General features: G+C 45.5%; 1 protein-coding gene and 3 non-coding genes across 6 annotated transcripts in view; all 4 read left to right on the top strand.

The window, feature by feature from the left end:
- Positions 1–2180: 2180 nt before the first annotated feature.
- LOC118548063 (small nucleolar RNA SNORD109A) lies at positions 2181–2247 on the top strand. Its single transcript, XR_004923427.1, has one exon. It is a non-coding gene; the product is annotated as a small nucleolar RNA SNORD109A (small nucleolar RNA).
- Positions 2187–18238, top strand: part of LOC118525539 (uncharacterized) — a 101247-nt gene continuing 85195 nt past the window's right edge. Inside the window, exons 1-5 of one of the 3 annotated variants that reach the window (XR_013450315.1) lie at positions 2187–2331; positions 2707–2744; positions 2899–3081; positions 13913–14051; positions 16252–16390. The gene's annotated coding sequence lies outside the window, so the exon portion shown is untranslated. Of the gene's footprint in view, positions 2332–2706; positions 2745–2898; positions 3082–13912; positions 14052–14325; positions 14422–16251; positions 16391–16543; positions 16760–18238 lie in introns of those variants that run through there. The other 2 variants (XR_013450316.1, XR_013450317.1) reach the window with 2 other exon arrangements.
- Positions 14303–14397, top strand: LOC118548049 (small nucleolar RNA SNORD116). The gene has a single exon (XR_004923416.2). It is a non-coding gene; the product is annotated as a small nucleolar RNA SNORD116 (small nucleolar RNA).
- On the top strand, positions 16642–16735 carry LOC118548066 (small nucleolar RNA SNORD116). The gene has a single exon (XR_004923430.1). It is a non-coding gene; the product is annotated as a small nucleolar RNA SNORD116 (small nucleolar RNA).

The following is an 18238-nucleotide window of genomic DNA, read 5'->3' on the forward strand; positions in this document are numbered from 1 at the left end:
TTGCATGTGTGCCAGCTAACAAATATTTGGGCCTAATCCATGAGAATGTGCAGTGAATACGTGTCTGTCCCAGGCTGTTTTCAATTTTATATTTGTACCTTTAATTTATTTTTTATTTTACCTACAGGAAAACTCACTCTTTGTCACATGCAGTTATATGGTTATTGACAAGTGTATAGAATAGTATATCTAACACCACAATTATGATATGGAGGAGTTCCATTACCCCTAAAAATCTTCTTTATTTTATTCCTTTGTAGTCAACCCTTCCTTCTACTCCATAATCTCTTGTGACCACTGTTTTTTATAGTTTTGTGTTTAACAAAATGTCATTTAAATGGAATCAAACACTACATAACCACTGAGGTCCAGCTCCTTGTACCTACTAGCACTTTGAGTTCCCCAGTTCACTTGCAAGCATTTATCCTTCAAAGACCTATGCTAGCCAATCCATGAACTCTAGGATTATTAATTGCATTCTGTTTTGAATAAAGATTGGCCATGCTTATTCTATTTTAGTCCTCTTAAGACTTGCTCTCCTGATGTTCTTTTCCATTTGGTTCTATTTTATAATTTCCATTATCTTATGAAAATTTTGATCTTTTTAAATTTTTTTTTATTTTTATTTAATTATTTTTAAAAATTTATTTATTTATTTATTTGACAGAGACAGAGCAGGAACAGAAGCAGGGGAGTGGGAGAGGGAGAAGCAGGCCTCCTGCCAAGTAGAGAGCCCGATGTGGGGCTCAATCCCAGGACCCTGGGATCATGACCTGAGCTGAAGGCAGACACTTAATGACTGAGCCACCCAGGCACCTCTCATCTTTTTTTTTTTTTAATTCATACCATTGTTCCATCAGTTTTTATATGTTGTAATAAGTTTTTGAAGTTCTTATCTCTTACTTCCAGAATATAAGTCTTACAACTACCTTGTCATGTGCCCTTCATTTTACCCATCAAAAAGCATTTTCATAAAGTCTTTATTTGGTAGAATACAACTTTAGAATTTCTCATTCAAGGGTGCCTGGGTGGCTCAGTTGGTTAAGCGACTGCCTTCGGCTCAGGTCATGATCCTGGAGTCCTGGGATCGAGTCCCGCATCGGGCTCCCGGCTCAGCGGGGAGCCTGCTTCTCCCTCTGACCCTATCCCCTCTCATGCTGTTTCTCTCTCTCTCTCTCTCAAATAAATAAATAAATAAAATCTTTAAAAAAAAAAAAAGAATTTCTCATTCAAAAAGAAAATCGCTGTGCCACCAATTTACACAGCATAGTAGAGAGGATTATTGACTATTTGTAGAGTGAATAATTCAGAGAGGAAATAAGTGGAGAAATGAACTGGCAAAGATAGCTAAGAACCAAGCAGCTATGATATGTGTAGCAAGGACTAGAAGTGTGGGATTCCTCTATGATAATCACTACAGAACAAATGATTTGCTTTATTTTTAAATTAATTTCATGTATTTTTGGATCTAACTTATATTATCTGTGATGTTTTGCTGCAGGACAAAGACTGAACAAGTAACATACTTTAGGGAAGAGAGATGAGCAGCTATTCTGATGCTTTTAAAATTCTGTGTGTGTTGTCACGTTCTCTGGGTTCATTATTTCAGAAGCCCAAGGTAGAATATTTAATAATAGTTTTTTTTTTCCCTCATAAGTGTGCCTACTTCGTTAAATGAATATTCATTATTATTTCTTTCCTTCATTAAATAAAAAAATTTTCTTCTGGAAGTAACCTGAATAATTTCTGGGAATCATTGATCTATTTCCTTTTTATACCATTTTATAGTGTATGCTAATAATCTTGTAAAGAAAATTAAATGTGCCAAAATATTGATTTATTTATCTTTTTATTATTGGCAAGTCCAGATACAGATGTTTCTACTCATATTTCTACTGTAATCATAACTTTTTGCTACCAGATTTACGAATACTTCCCCATTTCTCCTTGAAATTTTAGTTGATTTTTTAAAAATTTTCCCAGTTGATTTTATGTAATTTTATTAGAAAAATCCAAGGTTATATGCCTTTTGTTCTATGTACATAGGAGTTCCATTATTCGGATGCTAAATAAAATATCTCCTGTGCATTTACTATTCTTTATTTATAATGCAGTAGATAAGCCTGAAGAAAATAAGCCTGGCTATGGAATTGCTTATTTGTTTGGGAGGATGTTTGTCTGGATCAATGATGAGCACAATTGTCTGAGGATGCTGAGGGACTCATTCCAGATGTCAATCTGAGGTCCAGATAAGTGGCCCTCTAATAGGACAAATAAGACTCTCAAAGCCTGGCTGTATTTGAGGATCTTAAGTGACAAAACAGTACTGCTGTGAGCATGCCTCTTATTTATTTTGGAGCAAGGCATTAACCTCCTATCTCATGAGGCAGTGTGTAACTTTAGACATGTTGTATGGCCCCAGACTTGCTTCATTTGCACACTTTGAACATAGAGTTGTCAATAGATATTTGTACATGGGAAACATGTTCATGAGTAATAAATGAGGAAACAAAAGAAAGATTGAATTAAGAGCTCAAGCAACTGTGATGAGTACTGAAAGTTTCATTGGTGTTGGCTAAAAGAAGGAAACATTGCATACTTAAATATTGACAATGGAATCAATTTTAGGGTTTGTTATTTTTCAGTGTAGAGAATTTTCAGAGATTATATGTTTGCTTTTCTTTCTGTCATGTTTTTCTGAGGTAGACGGGATGGAATGAAGTCCTCCACTTCAGAGAAGAGCAGTGAGTAACTATGCCAGCATCCTTTAAATTCATATATCATGTGTTCTGGGCCACATCCTAAGGTCTCTGTGTTCATCTTTCCAATGACTTACTGGATAATATCTTCATTATGTGTCATCTTCTTTTCTAAAAAAAGATTTTATTTATTTGACAGAGAGCAAGAAAAAGAGCACAAGCAGGGGGAGCAGCAGAGGGAGAGAGAGAAGCAGGCTCCTCGCTGAGCAGGGAGCCCGACATGGGGCTCGATCCCAGGACCCTGAGATCATGACCTGAGCCGAAGGCAGATGCCTAACTGACTGAACCACCCATGCACCCCCATTATGTGTCATTTTCTTTGGTGAGTGTCTTTAGCCTCCTTTCCAAATTTTAAATTTTATTTTATCTGAGTTCTATGTGGATTGACAGATGTAGAGCTTTGGAAAACTTGATTTGTTTTAGTTTAGGAAGAGGTAAATGTTTTTTTCTTGACAATGTTCTTGTCACACATTCTTTCAATGAGTAATGTTTTTGTGTTCTCTTTATACTTATGTATGTGTATAGGTAGGTAGGTATGTATGTTCATATTTTAATGTGTGTATTTATTTCTCCAGAATCGAGCAAGGTCATTCAAATGAGCTCAATAATAATGAATAAAATAGCCTTGAACACTAATAACTGGAACACCATAAAGTAAAAGAGCCCTACCAGATACTGAAATAGACTCCAGAACTTCCATTATTAAAATATATATATATATATATATATATATATATATATAGAGAGAGAGAGAGAGAGAGAGAGAGAGAGAGAGAGAATATTTGAGAATGAAGGTAAATGATAGGAACACTAGAATATATTTTGGTATAATAAATATCCTACAAATAATCATTTGTATATTTTCCCATCTGTATATTTATACAATACTTACTTTAATACATAAGTGTATTTGTAGTGCATGGTTGTTGTTTCAAGGTATAGAAGTATATCACATATAATATTTATGCTGTAAAGGGCAGGTATTAAAAATGTACAACCCAGGGTCACCTGGGTGGCTCAGTTCGTTAAGTGTGTGACTCTTGGTTTCGGCTCAGGTCATGATCTCATGGTCATGGGATTAAGCCCAACATCAGGCTGTGCTGAGCACAGAGCCTGATTGAGATTCTGTCTCTCTTCTTGTCCCTCTGTTCCTTCCCCTGATTGTCTCTCTCTATTCTTCCTTTCTGATGGCGAGTAATATTCCATTGTATATATGGACCACATCTTCTTTATCCATTCATCTGTTGAAGGGCATCACGGCACTTTCCACAGTTTGGTTATTGCGGACACTGCTGATATGAACATTGGGGTCCATATGGCCCTTCTTTTCAATACATCCGTGTCTTTGGGGTAAATACCCAGGAGTGCAATTGCTGGGTCATAGGGTAGCTCTATATTTAATTCTTTGACGAAACTCGACACTGTTTTCCAAAGTGGCTGGACGAACTTGCATTCCCACCAATAGTGTAAGAGGTTTCCCCTTTCTCCACAAACTCTCCAACATTTGTTGTTTCTTTCCCTGTCCATATTTGCCATTCTATCTGGTGTAAGGTGCTATCTCAGTGTGGTTTTGATTTGAATTTCTCTGATGGCTAATGATGATGGACATTTTTTCATGTGTCTATAAGCCATTTGTATGTCTTCTTTTGAGAAGTGTTTGTTCATGTCTTCTGCCCATTTTTTGACTTGATTATTTGTTTTTTGGGTGTTGAGTTTGAGAAGTTCTTTACAGATCTTGGATACCAACCCTTTATCTGTAGTGTCATTTGCAAATATGTTCTCCCATTCTATGGGATGCCTCTTTCTTTTGTTGACTGTTTCCTTTGCTGTGCAGAAGCTTTTTATCTTGATGAAGTCCCAAAAGTTCATTTTTGCTTTTTTTTTTTTTTTTTTTTTTTTTAAGATTTTATTTATTTGACAGATAGAGACACAGCGAGAGCAGGAACACAAGCAGGGGGAGTGGGAGAGGGAGAAGCAGGCTTCCCGCTGAGCAGGGAGCCCGATGTGGGACTCGATCCCGGGACCCCGGGATCATGACCTGAGCCGAAGGCAGACGCTTAACGACTGAGCCACCCAGGCGCCCCATGAGCCACCCAGGCGCCCCCATTTTTGCTTTTGTTTCCCTTGCTTTGGAGACATGTCTTGAAAGAAGTTATTGTGGTCAATGTTAAAGAGGTTACTGCCTATGTTCTCCTCCAGGATTTTGATGAATTCCTGTCTCACATTGAGGTCTTTCATCCATTTTGAGTTTATCTTTGTGTATGGTGTTAGAGAATGGTCGAGTTTCATTCTTCTGCATGGGGCTGTCCAATTTACCCAGCACCATTTATTGAAGAGACTGTCTTTTTTCCATTGCAATTTTTTCCTGCCTTGTTGAAGATTATTTGACCATAGAGTTCAGGGTCCATATCTGGGTTCTCTATTCTGTTCCATTGGTCTATATGTCTGTTTTTGTGCCAGTACCATGCTGTTTTGGTGATCACTGCCTTGTAATATAGCCTAAAACCGGGCAATGTGATGCCCCCAGCTTTGTTTTTCTTTTTCAAAATTTCCTTGGCGATTTGGGGTCTTTTCTGATTCCATACAAATATTAGGATTGTTTGTTCCAGCACTTTGAAAAATGTCATTGGAATTTTGATCGGGATGGCATTGAAGGTATAGATTGCTCTGGGTAGCATAGACATGGATCAGAAGAATAAACTGATCCATGAGCATGGAATATTTTTCCATCTTTTTGTGTCTTCTTCAATTTCTTTCATGAGTGTTCTGTAGTTCCTAGAGTATAGATCCTTTACCTCTTTGGTTAGGTTTATTCCGTGGTTTCTTACGGTTTTTGGTATTGTAAATGGAATCGTTTCTCTAATTTCTCTTTCTACAGTTGCGTTGTTAGTGTATAAGAAAGCAGCTGATTTCTGTGCATTGATTTTGTATCTTGCCACATTACTGAATTGCTGTATGAGTTCTAGTAATTTGGGGGTGGAGTCTTTTGGATTTTCCACATAAAGTATCATGTCATCTGTGAAGAAAGAGAGTTTGACTTCTTTGCCAATTTGAATACATTTTATTTCTTTTTGTTGTCTGATTGCTGTGGCTAGGACTTCTAGTATTATGTTGAACAATAGTGATGAGAGTGGGCATCCTCGACATGTTCCTGATCTTAAGGGTAAGGCTCTCAGCTTTTCCACATTGAGGATGATATTCGCTGTGGGTTTTTCATAGATTGATTTTATGAACTTGAAGAACGTTCCCTCTATCCCTATACTCTGAAGAGTTTTAATCAGGAAAGGATGCTGTATTTTGTCAAATGCTTTTTCTGCATCAATTGAGAGGACCATATGGTTCTTCTCTCTTCTCTTATTAATGTGTTCTATCACACTGATGGATTTGCAAATGTTGAACCAACCTTGCATCCCGGGGGTAAATCCCACTTGGTCATGGTGGATGATCTTTTTATTTTATTTTATTTTTTAAATTTTTTTATTGTTATGTTAATTCCCATACATTACATCATTAGTTTTAGATATAGTGTTCCATGATTCATTGTTTGTGCATAACACCCTGTGCTCCATGCAGAACGTGCCCTCCTCAATACCCATCACCAGGCTAACCCATCCTCCCACCCCCCTCCCCTCTAGAACCCTCAGTTTGTTTTTCAGAGTCCATCGTCTCTCATGGTTCTTCTCCCCCTCCGATTTCCCCCCCTTCATTCTTCCCCTCCTGCTACATTCTTCTTCTTTTTTTCTTTCTTAACATATATTGCATTATTTGTTTCAGAGGTACAGATCTGAGATTCAACAGTCTTGCACAATTCACAGCGCTTACCAGAACACATACCCTCCCCAGTGTCCATCACCCAATCACCCCATCCCTCCCACCCCACCCCCCACTCCAGCAACCCTCAGTTTGTTTCCTGAGATTAAGAATTCCTCATATCAGTGAGGTCATATGATACATGTCTTTCTCTGTTTGACTTATTTCACTCAGCATAATACCCTCCAGTTCCATCCACGTCGTTGCAAATGGCAAGATCTCATTCCTTTTGATGGCTGCATAATATTCCATTGTATATATATACCACTTCTTCTTTATCCATTCATCTGTTGATGGACATCTTGGCTCTTTCCACAGTTTGGCTATTGTGGACATTGCTGCTATAAACATCGGGGTGCACGTACCCTTTCGGGTCCCTACTTTTGTATCTTTGGGGTAAATTCCCAGGAGTGCAATTGCTGGATCATATGGTAGCTCTATTTTCAACTTTTTGAGGAACCTCCATACTGTTTTCCAGAGTGGCTGCACCAGCTTGCATTCCCACCAACAGTGTAGGAGGGTTCCCCTTTCTCCGCATCCCCGCCAACATCTGTCATTTCCTGACTTGTTAATTTTAGCGATTCTGACTGGTGTGAGGTGGTATCTCATTGAGGTTTTGATTTGGATTTCCCTGATGCCGAGCGATATTGAACACTTTTTCATGTGTCTGTTGGCCGTTTGGATGTCTTCTTTGGAAAAATGTCTGTTCATGTCTTCTGCCCATTTCTTGATTGGATTCTTTGTTCTTTTGGTGTTGAGTTTGATGAGTTCTTTATAGATTTCGGATACTAGCCCTTTATCCAATATGTCATTTGCAAATATCTTCTCCCATTCTGTCAGTTGTCTTTTGGTTTTGTTGACTGTTTCCTTTGCTTTGCAAAAGCTTTTTATCTTGAGGAAGTCCCAATAGTTCATTTTTGCCCTTGCTTCCCTTGCCTTTGGTGATGTTTCTAGGAAGAAGTTGCTGCGGCTGAGGTCGAAGAGGTTGCTGCCTGTGTTCTCCTTTAGGATTTGGATGGACTCCTGTCTCACATTGAGGTCTTTCAACCATCTGGAGTCTATTTTTGTGTGTGGTATAAGGAAATGGTCCAATTTCATTCTTCTGCATGTGGCTGTCCAATTTTCCCAACACCATTTGTTGAAGAGACTGTCTTTTTGCCATTGGACATTCTTTCCTGATTTGTCAAAGATGAGTTGACCATAGAGTTGAGGGTCCATTTCTGGGCTCTCTATTCTGTTCCATTGATCTATGTGTCTGTTTTTGTGCCAGTACCATACTGTCTTGATGATGGCAGCTTTGTAGTAGAGCTGGAAGTCCAGAATTGTGATGCCACCAGCTTTGCTTTTCTTTTTCAACATTCCTCTGGCTATGCGGGGTCTTTTCTGGTTCCATACAAATTTTAGGATTATTTGTTCCATTTCTTTGAAGAAAGTGGATGGTATTTTGATGGGGATTGCATTGAATGTGTAGATTGCTCTAGGTAGGATTGACATCTTCACAATATTTTTTCTTCCAATCCATGAGCATGGAACGTTTTTCCATTTCTTTGTGTCTTCCTCAATTTCTTTCATGAGTATTTTATAGTTTTCTGAGTACAGATCCTTTGCCTCTTTGGTTAGATTTATTCCTAGGTATCTTATGGTTTTGGGTGCAATTGTAAATGGGATCGACTCCTTAATTTCTCTTTCTTCTGTCTTGTTGTTGGTGTATAGGAATGCCACTGACTTCTGTGCATTGATTTTATATCCTGCCACTTGACTGAATTCCTGTATGAGTTCTAGCAGTTTTGGGGTGGAGTCTTTGGGATTTTCCACATAAAGTATCATATCATCTGCAAAGAGTGAGAGTTTGACTTCTTCTTTGCCAATTTGGATGCCTTTTATTTCTTTTTGTTGTCTGATTGCTGTGGCTAGGACTTCGAATACTATGTTGAATAGCAGTGGTGATAGTGGACATCCCTGCCGCGTTCCTGACCTTAGGGGGAAAGCTCTCAGTTTTTCCCCATAGAGAATGATATTCGCTGTAGGTTTTTCATAGATGGCTTTTATGATATTGAGGTATGTACCCTCTATCCCTATACTCTGAAGAGACTTGATCAAGAAAGGATGCTGTACTTTGTCAAATGCTTTTTCTGCATCTATTGAGAGGATCATATGATTCTTGTTCTTTCTTTTGTTAATGTATTGTATCACGCTGATTGATTTGCGGATGTTGAACCAACCTTGCAGCCCAGGGATAAATCCGACTTGGTTGTGGTAAATAATCCTTTGAATGTACTGTTGGATCCTATTGGCTAGTATTTTGGTGAGAATTTTTGCATCCATGTTCATCAAGGATATTGGTCTGTAATTCTCCTTTTTGATGGGGTCTTTGTCTGGTTTTGGGTTCAAGGTAATGCTGGCCTCATAAAACGAGTTTGGAAGTTTTCCTTCCATTTCTATTTTTTGGAACAGTTTCAGAAGAATAGGTATTAATTCTTCTTGAAATGTTTGGTAGAATTCCCCTGGGAAGCCATCTGGCCCTGGGCTTTTGTGTTTTGGGAGATTTTTGATGACTGCTTCTATTTCCTTAGTGGTTATAGGTGTGTTCAGGTTTTCTATTTCTTCCTGGTTTTGGTAGTTGATACATCTCTAGGAATGCATCCATTACTTCCAGGTTATCTAATTTGCTGGCATAGAGTTGCTCATAATATGTTCTTATAATTGTTTGTATTTCTTTGGTGTTGGTTGTGATTTCTCCTCTTTCATTCATGATTTTGTTGATTTGGGTCATTTCTCTTTTCTTTTTGATAAGTCTGGCCAGGGGCTTATCAATCTTGTTAATTCTTTCAAAGAACCAGCTCCTAGTTTCGTTGATCTGTTCTACTGTTCTTTTGGTTTCTATTTCATTAATTTCTGCTCTGATCTTTATTATTTCTCGTCTCCTGCTGGGTTTAGGCTTTATTTGCTGTTCTTCCTCCAGCTCCTTTAGGTGTAGGGTTAGGTTGTGTACTTGAGACCTTTCTTGTTTCTTGAGAAAGGCTTGTATTGCTATATACTTTCCTCTTAGGACTGCCTTTGCTGCATCCCAAAGATTTTGAATAGTTGTGTTTTCATTTTCATTGGTTTCCATGAATTTTTCTAATTCTTCTTTAGTTTCCTGGTTGACCCATTCGTTCTTTAGTAGGATGCTCTTTAGCCTCCATGTATTTGAGTTCTTTCCAACTTTCCTCTTGTGATTGAGTTCTAGTTTCAAAGTATTGTGGTCTGAAAATAGGCAGGGGATGATCCCAATCTTCTGGTACTGGTTGAGACCTGATTTATGACCTAGGATGTGATCTATTCTGGAGAATGTTCCATGGGCACTAGAGAAGAATGTGTATTCCGTTGCTTTGGGATGGAATGTTCTGAATATGTCTGTGAAGTCCATTTGGTCCAGTGTGTCATTTAAAGTCTTTATTTCCTTGTTGATCTTTTGCTTAGACGATCTGTCCATTTCAGTGAGGGGGGTGTTAAAGTCCCCCACTATTATTGTATTGTTGTCCATGTGTTTCTTTGCTTTTGTTATTAATTGCCTTATATAATTGGCTGCTCCCATGTTAGGGGCATAGATATTTACAATCGTTAGATCTTCTTGTTGGTTAGACCCTTTAAGTAGGATATAGTGTCCTTCCTCATCTCTTATTACAGTCTTTGGTTTAAAATCTAATTTGTCTGATATAAGGATTGCCACCCCAGCTTTCTTTTGGTGTCCATTAGCATGGTAAATGGTTTTCCACCCCCTCACTTTCAATCTGGGGGTGTCTTTGGGTCTAAAATGAGTCTCTTGCAGACAGCATATCGATGGGTCTTGTTTTTTAATCCAATCTGAGAGCCTGTGTCTTTTGATTGGGGCATTTAGCCCATTTACATTCAGGGTAACTATTGAAAGATAGGAATTTAGTACCATTGTATTGCCTGTAAAGTGACTGTTACTGTATATTGTTTGTGTTCCTTTCTGGTCTATGTTGCTTTTAGGCTCTCTCTTTGCTTAGATGACCCCTTTCAAGATTTCTTGTAGGGCTGCTTTCGTGTTTGCAAATTCCTTTAGTTTTTGTTTGTCCTGGAAGCTTTTTATCTCTCCTTCAATTTTCAATGACAGCCTAGCTGGATATAGTATTCTTGGCTGCATATTTTTCTCATTTAGTGCTCTGAATATGTCCTGCCAGTCCTTTCTGGCCTGCCAGGTCTCTGTGAATAGGTCTGTTGCCAATCTAATGTTTCTACCATTGTAGGTTACATATCTCTTCTCCCGGGCTGCTTTCAGGATTTTCTCTTTGTCTCTGAGACTCGTAAGTTTTACTATTAGATGTCGGCGTGTTGACCTATTTTTATTGATTTTGAGAGGGGTTCTCTGTGCTTCCTGGATTTTGATGCCTGTTTCCTTCCCCAGATTAGGGAAGTTCTCTGCTATAATTTGCTCCATTATACCCTCTGCCCCTCTCTCTCTTTCTTCTTCTTCTGGGATCCCAATTATTCTAATGTTGTTTCGTCTTATGGTGTCATTTATCTCTGGAATTCTGCCCTCGTCATCCAGTAGTTGTTTATCTCTCTTTTTCTCAGCTTCTTTATTTTCCATCATTTGGTCTTCTATCTCACTGATTCTTTCTTCTGCCTCATTTATCCTAGCAGTTAGCGCCCCCATATTTGATTGCACCTCATTAATAGCCTTTTTGATTTCTACTTGGTTAGATTTTAGTTCTTTTACTTCTCCAGAAAGGGTTTCTCTAATAACTTCCATGCTTTTTTCAAGCCCAGCTAGTATCTTTAAAGTGATGATTCTGAACTCTAGATCTGACATCGTACTAATGTCCGTATTGAGTAGGTCCCTGGCAGTCGGTACTACCTCTTGTTCTTTTTGTTGAGGTGATTTTTTCCGTCTTGTCATTTTGTGCAGAGGAGAATAGATTAATGAGAGAACAAAATGCTAGCAGGGTAACAACATCCCCAGAAAATGTACTCTAAACAAATCAGAAAAGACCTGAAGCAGTGGGAAAAGAAAGGGAAAGAGAGAAAAAAGAAAAAGAAAGAAAAAAAGAAAAAAGAAAAAGATAAAGATAAAGATAAAAACAAACAAAAGCAGAACAAAACAAAACAAAACAAAAAAAGAATGTGATCAAATATGATCAGGGTGGTTTATAGATCAGTGCCACACACTAGATTTTGGGTGTATTTTGGTCTGTTAAAAGAAAGTCCCTCCCAAAATTTTAAAGAAAGAAAAACTTATATATGTACAAAAATAAGGGTTGATATGATGAAGGGATGGAATATGAGTGTAAAGATGGAAAGTACAAAAAATTTTAAAAAAGGATTTGATAAGTTGTTTGAAAAAAGAAAGAAGAGGATTAAAAAAAAAAGAAAGAAAAAAGGGAGAGAATGTGATCAGGCAGGGGAGTAGAAAAAAACCATACACTAGAGATTTAGAGTATATTTTGATCTGTTAGAAGAAACTATCTCAAGATTTTAAAGAGAGAACAACTTATATATATATGCCAAAAATACGGGTAACTACTATGAAGGGATAGAATATGACTTTAAAAATGAAAAATAAAAATGTTTTTTTTTTTAAAAAAAGGGATTGATAAGATGTTGGTTGAAAAAGGGAAAAAGAAAAATTCAAAAAAAAAGAAAAAAAGACAGTTAAAAAAAATAATTTTCTTTGAAAGACTAAAGAATCATGGTAAAAAAGCCATGAATTCTATGTGCAGTATTCCCCTAGCACTGGAGTTCTGCTGTTCTCACCGATCGGTAAACCTGGTCTTGGCTGGCTGTTCTCTCTGATCTTCTGGGGGAGGGCCTGTTGCCGTGGTTCCCAAATGTCTTTGCCGGAGGCAGAATTGCCCCGGCCTTGCCGGTCCGGGCTAAGTAATCTGCTCGGGTTTGCTCTCCGGAGCTTTTGTTCCCTGCAAGCTTTCCGTACAGCTTTGGAGGCGGAGAGTGAGAATGGCGGCCTCCCAGTCTTCGCCCCGGAGGAGCCGAGAACTCGGGGTCCCGCTCCTCAGCGAGCCCCCAGAGAAAAGCAGTCAGTCACTCCCGTCTCCCCGGTCTCCGGCCACACTCCGCACTCACCCGGCCTGTGACCACGCCTTTCTATCTGGCACCCGACCCGGGTGGAGTCCCCAAACCCAGCAGATCCCCACGGTGCGCTCCCGCACCTCTCCTCCCAGGGGAAGAAGGTGAGTCTCCCCGGACCTGCCGCTTGTTGGGTCCCTGCTGGAGGAGCAGTGGCCCGACTGTGCTGCGGATCACGGTTTATAGCAACCCCGAGCTGAGAGCCCGCGCCTGGGCTCCGACTCTGCAGCCGGCCTCCCTGCTCCGATACCTGGGAGCTCTGCCGCACTCAGGCACCCCCGGTCTTTCTGTGACCCCGAGCGTCCTGAGACCACACTGTCCTGCGAGGTTTCCACCCCCCACTTAGCCACCAGAGTGACGTCCCTCAGCGGAGCAGACTCTAAGAGTTCCGATTTTGTGGTCCGTGGCTCTATCACTTGCCAGAAGCGGCCGACGGAGGCCCCTCCCCCGCCGTCTATCCTCCCGAATACCGCCTCAGATTCACTTCTCCGCACGTCCTACCTTCCAGAAAGTGGTCGCTTTTCTGTTCAGAGAGGTGTTGCTATTCTTTTCTTCGATCTCCTGTTGAGTTTGTAGGTGTTCAGAATGGTTTGATCCCTATCCAGCTGAATTCCTGAGAGGAGACGAAATCCAGGTCTCCTACTCCTCTGCCATCTTGCTCCGCCCCCTGGATGATCTTTTTAATGTACTGTTGGATACTATTAGCTAGGATTTTTTTGAGGATATTGGAATCCGTATTCATCAGGGATATGAGTCAGAAACTCTCCTTTTTGATGGAGACTTTGCCTGGTTTGGGGGTTAAGGTACCGGGCAGGCCCTTTCAGGATCTGAGGCTTCCACACATGACCACCGACCCCCATGCCCACCGCCCACCAGATAAGCACAGACCCAACCCACAACATACACACATGTACACACAAAACACACACAAACTACACAAAGATACAAGCCCACGGCAACACCCACCCAAATGCCCATTCCACACACACACACACACACAAAGACACACACACACACACACACACACACACACTCCCATACTGACTTCCACCGCCACACAGACTCTCACATCCCTGGCCGTGCAGACTTGCCCACGGGGCCTCTTGCCCAACTGCACCCAGCCCTCCCTGTGGGACAGAGGGACAGGACAGGCAGAGGCAAGGCTGCGCCCCGGATGCATTCTGAGCGGTCTGGCGACCTGAGCACCTGGATCCTTTTGTCACACGTGCGTGCACTTTGTCCCCACTTCTCAGGTTCGGTGTCCATGACGGGCTCGCTGTTGGCCCAGAGAAGAAGGGTTTCCTGTCCTTGGATGCACGGAGGTTGGGCGGCTGGCCGGAAGAAGTCTTGTGTAGCCCAGGGTGGGCACCCTGCAGATGCAACGCAAAGACGGTAAGCCTTCCATCATCTCAGGTGGAGACGTTGACTGTAGGATTTCCTTCGCCCGCCTGAGAGCCTGCCAATCCACGTGTGCCTGATGACGTGAGGGGTCTGGCTTCAAGAGAGGATGGAGCTTTCCTCTTGCTCAGTGGCTTGGCTCTGGACGGTCGAGGCTGCTGGCGGGCACTGAGGCCATCGGCTCAAACCTCTGAGCCGGGCCCAGCCGGCCTCGTTCGATGTGCCAGGTGGCCCAGAATGTGCTCGGATCGATGATGACTCCCTCATCCTGCATTCCTTGGAAAAGCTGAACAAAATGAGTGAGAACTCCCTACCGTCGTTCTCATCGAAACTGAGGTCCAGCACGTTGTCTCCCCCAGGGAAGGTAGGAGTGAGGGAGAGCTTCCCCTCGGTCACACTGTCACAGGCACCACCAGCCCCGGCACCACCAGCCCCGGCACCAGCACCACCACCAGCACCAGCAGCTCCCAAGGGCCTCTGCATCGGAGAGCCTCACGGAGGGCTCCAGGTCTACGAGGCATTTCCCCTCCTTAGCTGGGTGTTCACAGTGCAGAGGTCCTCAGGGCCATGGCCGGGCTTTGGTGGAGTGTCAGGCAGCCGGCCTGCCCGCCGTAGGAGTCCCATTACGTGGCATTGGCACAGGCCCTGAGAGCGCTGGCTTGGAGCAGGTGGCGCAAGGGTGGCACTTCAGGCAGAGGTCCTGGCGGTGTGTGCAGTGCAGCCTGGTTGCTACTTAGCCACAGAGAGATGGGGAGACCTTGTCTCCCTGGGCCCGCAGCCCCTGAGGTGAAAGTGTGTTCCCGGGAGGGTCCCCTGGGAGCCAGGGGAACCCCAATCCTGCTTTGGGGGGCGGGATCGAGACCTCTCCTTGCTACCCTGTGTGCTAGGCAGGGCAGGGCAGGACCCGAGTGTGCCGATGGCAGCCAGGAGCAGCACCCTGGCCACTTGGGGAGCTGGTCAAACGTGCAGCTCTCCTTGGCCTATGGAGCTGTCTTCCTTTTCTCATGTCTGTCGCCATTGTGGCAGCGGGCATGGAGATCCACAGAGACCATGGTGCTGTTCCTGTGTCGAGCGAGGGGCCCTTCCTTGCATCCCACAGGGTGGTGGACTGTACCATCCACAGCCCTTGTGGGTGTCCTCGCTGAAGATCCCTGCGCCAGACGTGCGAGTCCAGGTGGACAACGCTGGCTGGTGGATGTGTCAGTGCAGACATGAAGACGCGGCCGTGGACAGGGTTGCCGATGACTACACATTTCCTCAGAGGCAGGGCCCACGAAGCCACTGGCCGTGGACCCGCCAGTGCCCTCAGTAGGAATGGGCCCTTGGTTCAGTCCGCTGGTACGCTGGCCCTCGGCAGGGCAGGTCACCGCTTGCCAAGGGCTGAGCTGCCTGTCTCGCGAGGGCAGTTGGGCCAAGTACGCAGGCCATGGCGCCTGGCCTGGAATCCAGGGCCCGTCCCCTCCATAGTGTGTTGGTCTTCGTTGGGCTTCCCCTGGCATCCCACGGCTGCCAGCATTCCCATGGGCCCTTGGGTTTTGCCAGTGGGCACTGAGGTGCAGTCACGGTGGGACAGCTAGCGGGCTGACCGAGTCCACGTCGACGTCACGTCCCGGGTCGGAAGCGGGTGCAGGTGTAGACGGCGTGCCATGCTTTGCCAGCGTGACTTTGAGACGGGGAGTCTTGGGCCATTTTCAGCCGCCCCAAAGGGTCAAACGGGCGAGTGGAGATTCAGTGGCACCGATCTTGTGCTGTTGCATGGCAGGACGTGAGGCCAGGTTTCCACGTACCGGGCAGGTTCTTTCAGGAGCTGAGGCCTCCACACATGACCAACAATACGCATGCCTACCACCCACCAGACATGCACAGACACGCCCCCCACACACCCATGCCCACATGAAGCAGACACGAATTACAGAGAGTTACAAGCCCACGTCCACACCCACCCAAACTCCCCTTCCGCACACTCACACACACTCCCAAACTGACTCCCACGGCCACACAGACTCTCGTGTCCGTGGCCCTGCAGAGTTGCACACGGGGCCTCTTGCCCAAGTGCACCCAGCCCTGCCTGTGGGACAGAGGGACAGGACAGGCAGATGTGAGGCTGCCCCCCGGATGCATTCTGAGCTGTCTGGAGACCTGAGCACCTGGATCCTTTTGTCACACATGTGTCCCCTTTGTCCCCACTTCTCAGGTCCGGTGTCCACGCCGGGCTCGCTGTTGGCCCAGAGAAGAAGGCTTTCCTGTCCTTGGATGCGCGGAGCTTGGCTGGGTGTCCGGAAGAAGTGTTGTCCAGCGCAGGGTGGGCACCCTGCGGATGCATCGCTAAGACGGTAAGCCTTCCATCGTCTCCGGCGGAGGCGTTGGCTGTAGGATTTCCTTCGCCCGCCTGAGAGCCTACCAGTCCACGTGTGCCTGTTGGCGTGAGGGGTGTGGCTCCAAGAGAGGATGGAGCTTTCCTCTTGCTCAGTGGCTTGGCTCTGGACGGTCGAGGCTGCTGGCGGGCACTGAGGCCATCGGCTCAAACCTCTGAGCCGGGCCCAGCCGGCCTCGTTCGATGTGCCAGGTGGCCCAGAATGTGCTCGGATCGATGATGACTCCCTCATCTGCATTCCTTGGAAAAGCTGAACAAAATGAGTGAGAACTCCCTACCGTCGTTCTCATCGAAACTGAGGTCCAGCACGTTGTCTCCCCCAGGGAAGGTAGGAGTGAGGGACAGCTTCCCCTCGGTCACACTGTCACAGGCACCACCAGCCCCGGCACCACCAGCCCCGGCACCAGCACCAGCACCAGCACCAGCCCCAGCACCAGCCCCGGCACCACCAGCTCTGGCACCACCAGCCCCGGCACCAGCACCAGCACCAGCACCAGCACCAGCACCAGCACCACCACCAGCCCCGGCACCACCAGCTCTGGCACCACCAGCCCCGGCACCAGCCCCGGCACCAGCACCAGCACCAGCACCAGCAGCTCCCAAGGGCCTCTGCATCGGAGAGCCTCACGGAGGGCTCTGGGTCTGCGAGGCGTTTCCCCTCCTTAGCTGGGTGCTCATGGCGCAGAGGTACTCAGTGCTGTGGCCAGGCGTTCGTGGCATTTCGGGTAGCTGGCATGCCAGCCGTAGGAGTCCCATTGCGTGGCTTTGGCACAGGCCGTGAGAGTGCGTGGCCCGCAGCAGAGTGCCCCAGGGTGGCGCTTCAGGCAGAGGTCCTGGCGGTGTGTGCGGTGGAGCCTGGTTGCGGCAGCTCCCATGGGTGCAGAGGAAAGCCCCGGGCTGGGGAAGCGGCGGTCCCTCCCATGCCCTTTGGCCTGGTGACGTCCGTGGAGCGCCCCTTGGTGTAGGAGCCCGAGGGCAGAGGCTCGAGGCAAGGCCGCTGCACTCAACAGCGCCTGAGTGTCTCCCAGTGGACGCCCACAGAGGCCACATGGGGCCACCTGTGCTGTCGGTGCAGGGTGCAAATGGCGCCTCGGTGCTGGCTCTTGCCCTGGCCAGGAATGGCGGGGCCAGGGAGGACCGCTGGTGCGGTGACTCCGGGAAGGCACACGGCCTTAGCCGCTGGTTGTGTTCCGAGAAATCCTTCCATGGTTTCATGGGTTGTGGGCACCCTACCCCTGGTGCACGTTGCGGCTGCCACCTGCTGGCCACTGGCCCCGGCTTCAAGGTGCCTTGGTCCAGCGCTGCAGTCCCTGACTGGTGAGCCCCTGCGGTCTCCAGGTCCAAGGAGCGCGCTCTATGGGCATATTCCCTGAATCTCGAGGGGGTGTGTAGGCGACGATGAGCAGACTGGCCGTGCCTGCGACACCTTGCTAAGCCCCACGGGGAAAGGGAGACCTTGTCTCCCTTGGCCCGCAGCTCCTGAGGTGAAGGTGTGTTCCCCGGAGGGTCCCATTGACTGGGAGCCAGGGGACCCCCAATCCTGCTTTGGGGGGCAGGATCGAGACCTCTCCTTGCTACCCTGCGTGCCAGGCAGGGCAGGGCAGGCCCTGAGTGTGCCGATGGCAGCCAGGAGCAGCGCCCTGGCCGCTTCGGAAGCTGGTCAAATGTGCAGCTCTCCTTGGGCTACAGAGCTGTCTTCCTTTCCTCATTTCTGTTGCCATCATGTCGGCGGTTGTAGAGATCCACAGAGACCATGGTGCTGTTCCTGTGTCGAGGGAGGGGCCCTTCCTTGCATCCCAGAGGGTGG

This window comes from Halichoerus grypus, chromosome 8, assembly GCF_964656455.1.
Source record: "Halichoerus grypus chromosome 8, mHalGry1.hap1.1, whole genome shotgun sequence".
NCBI classification, from domain to species: Eukaryota; Metazoa; Chordata; class Mammalia; order Carnivora; family Phocidae; genus Halichoerus; species Halichoerus grypus.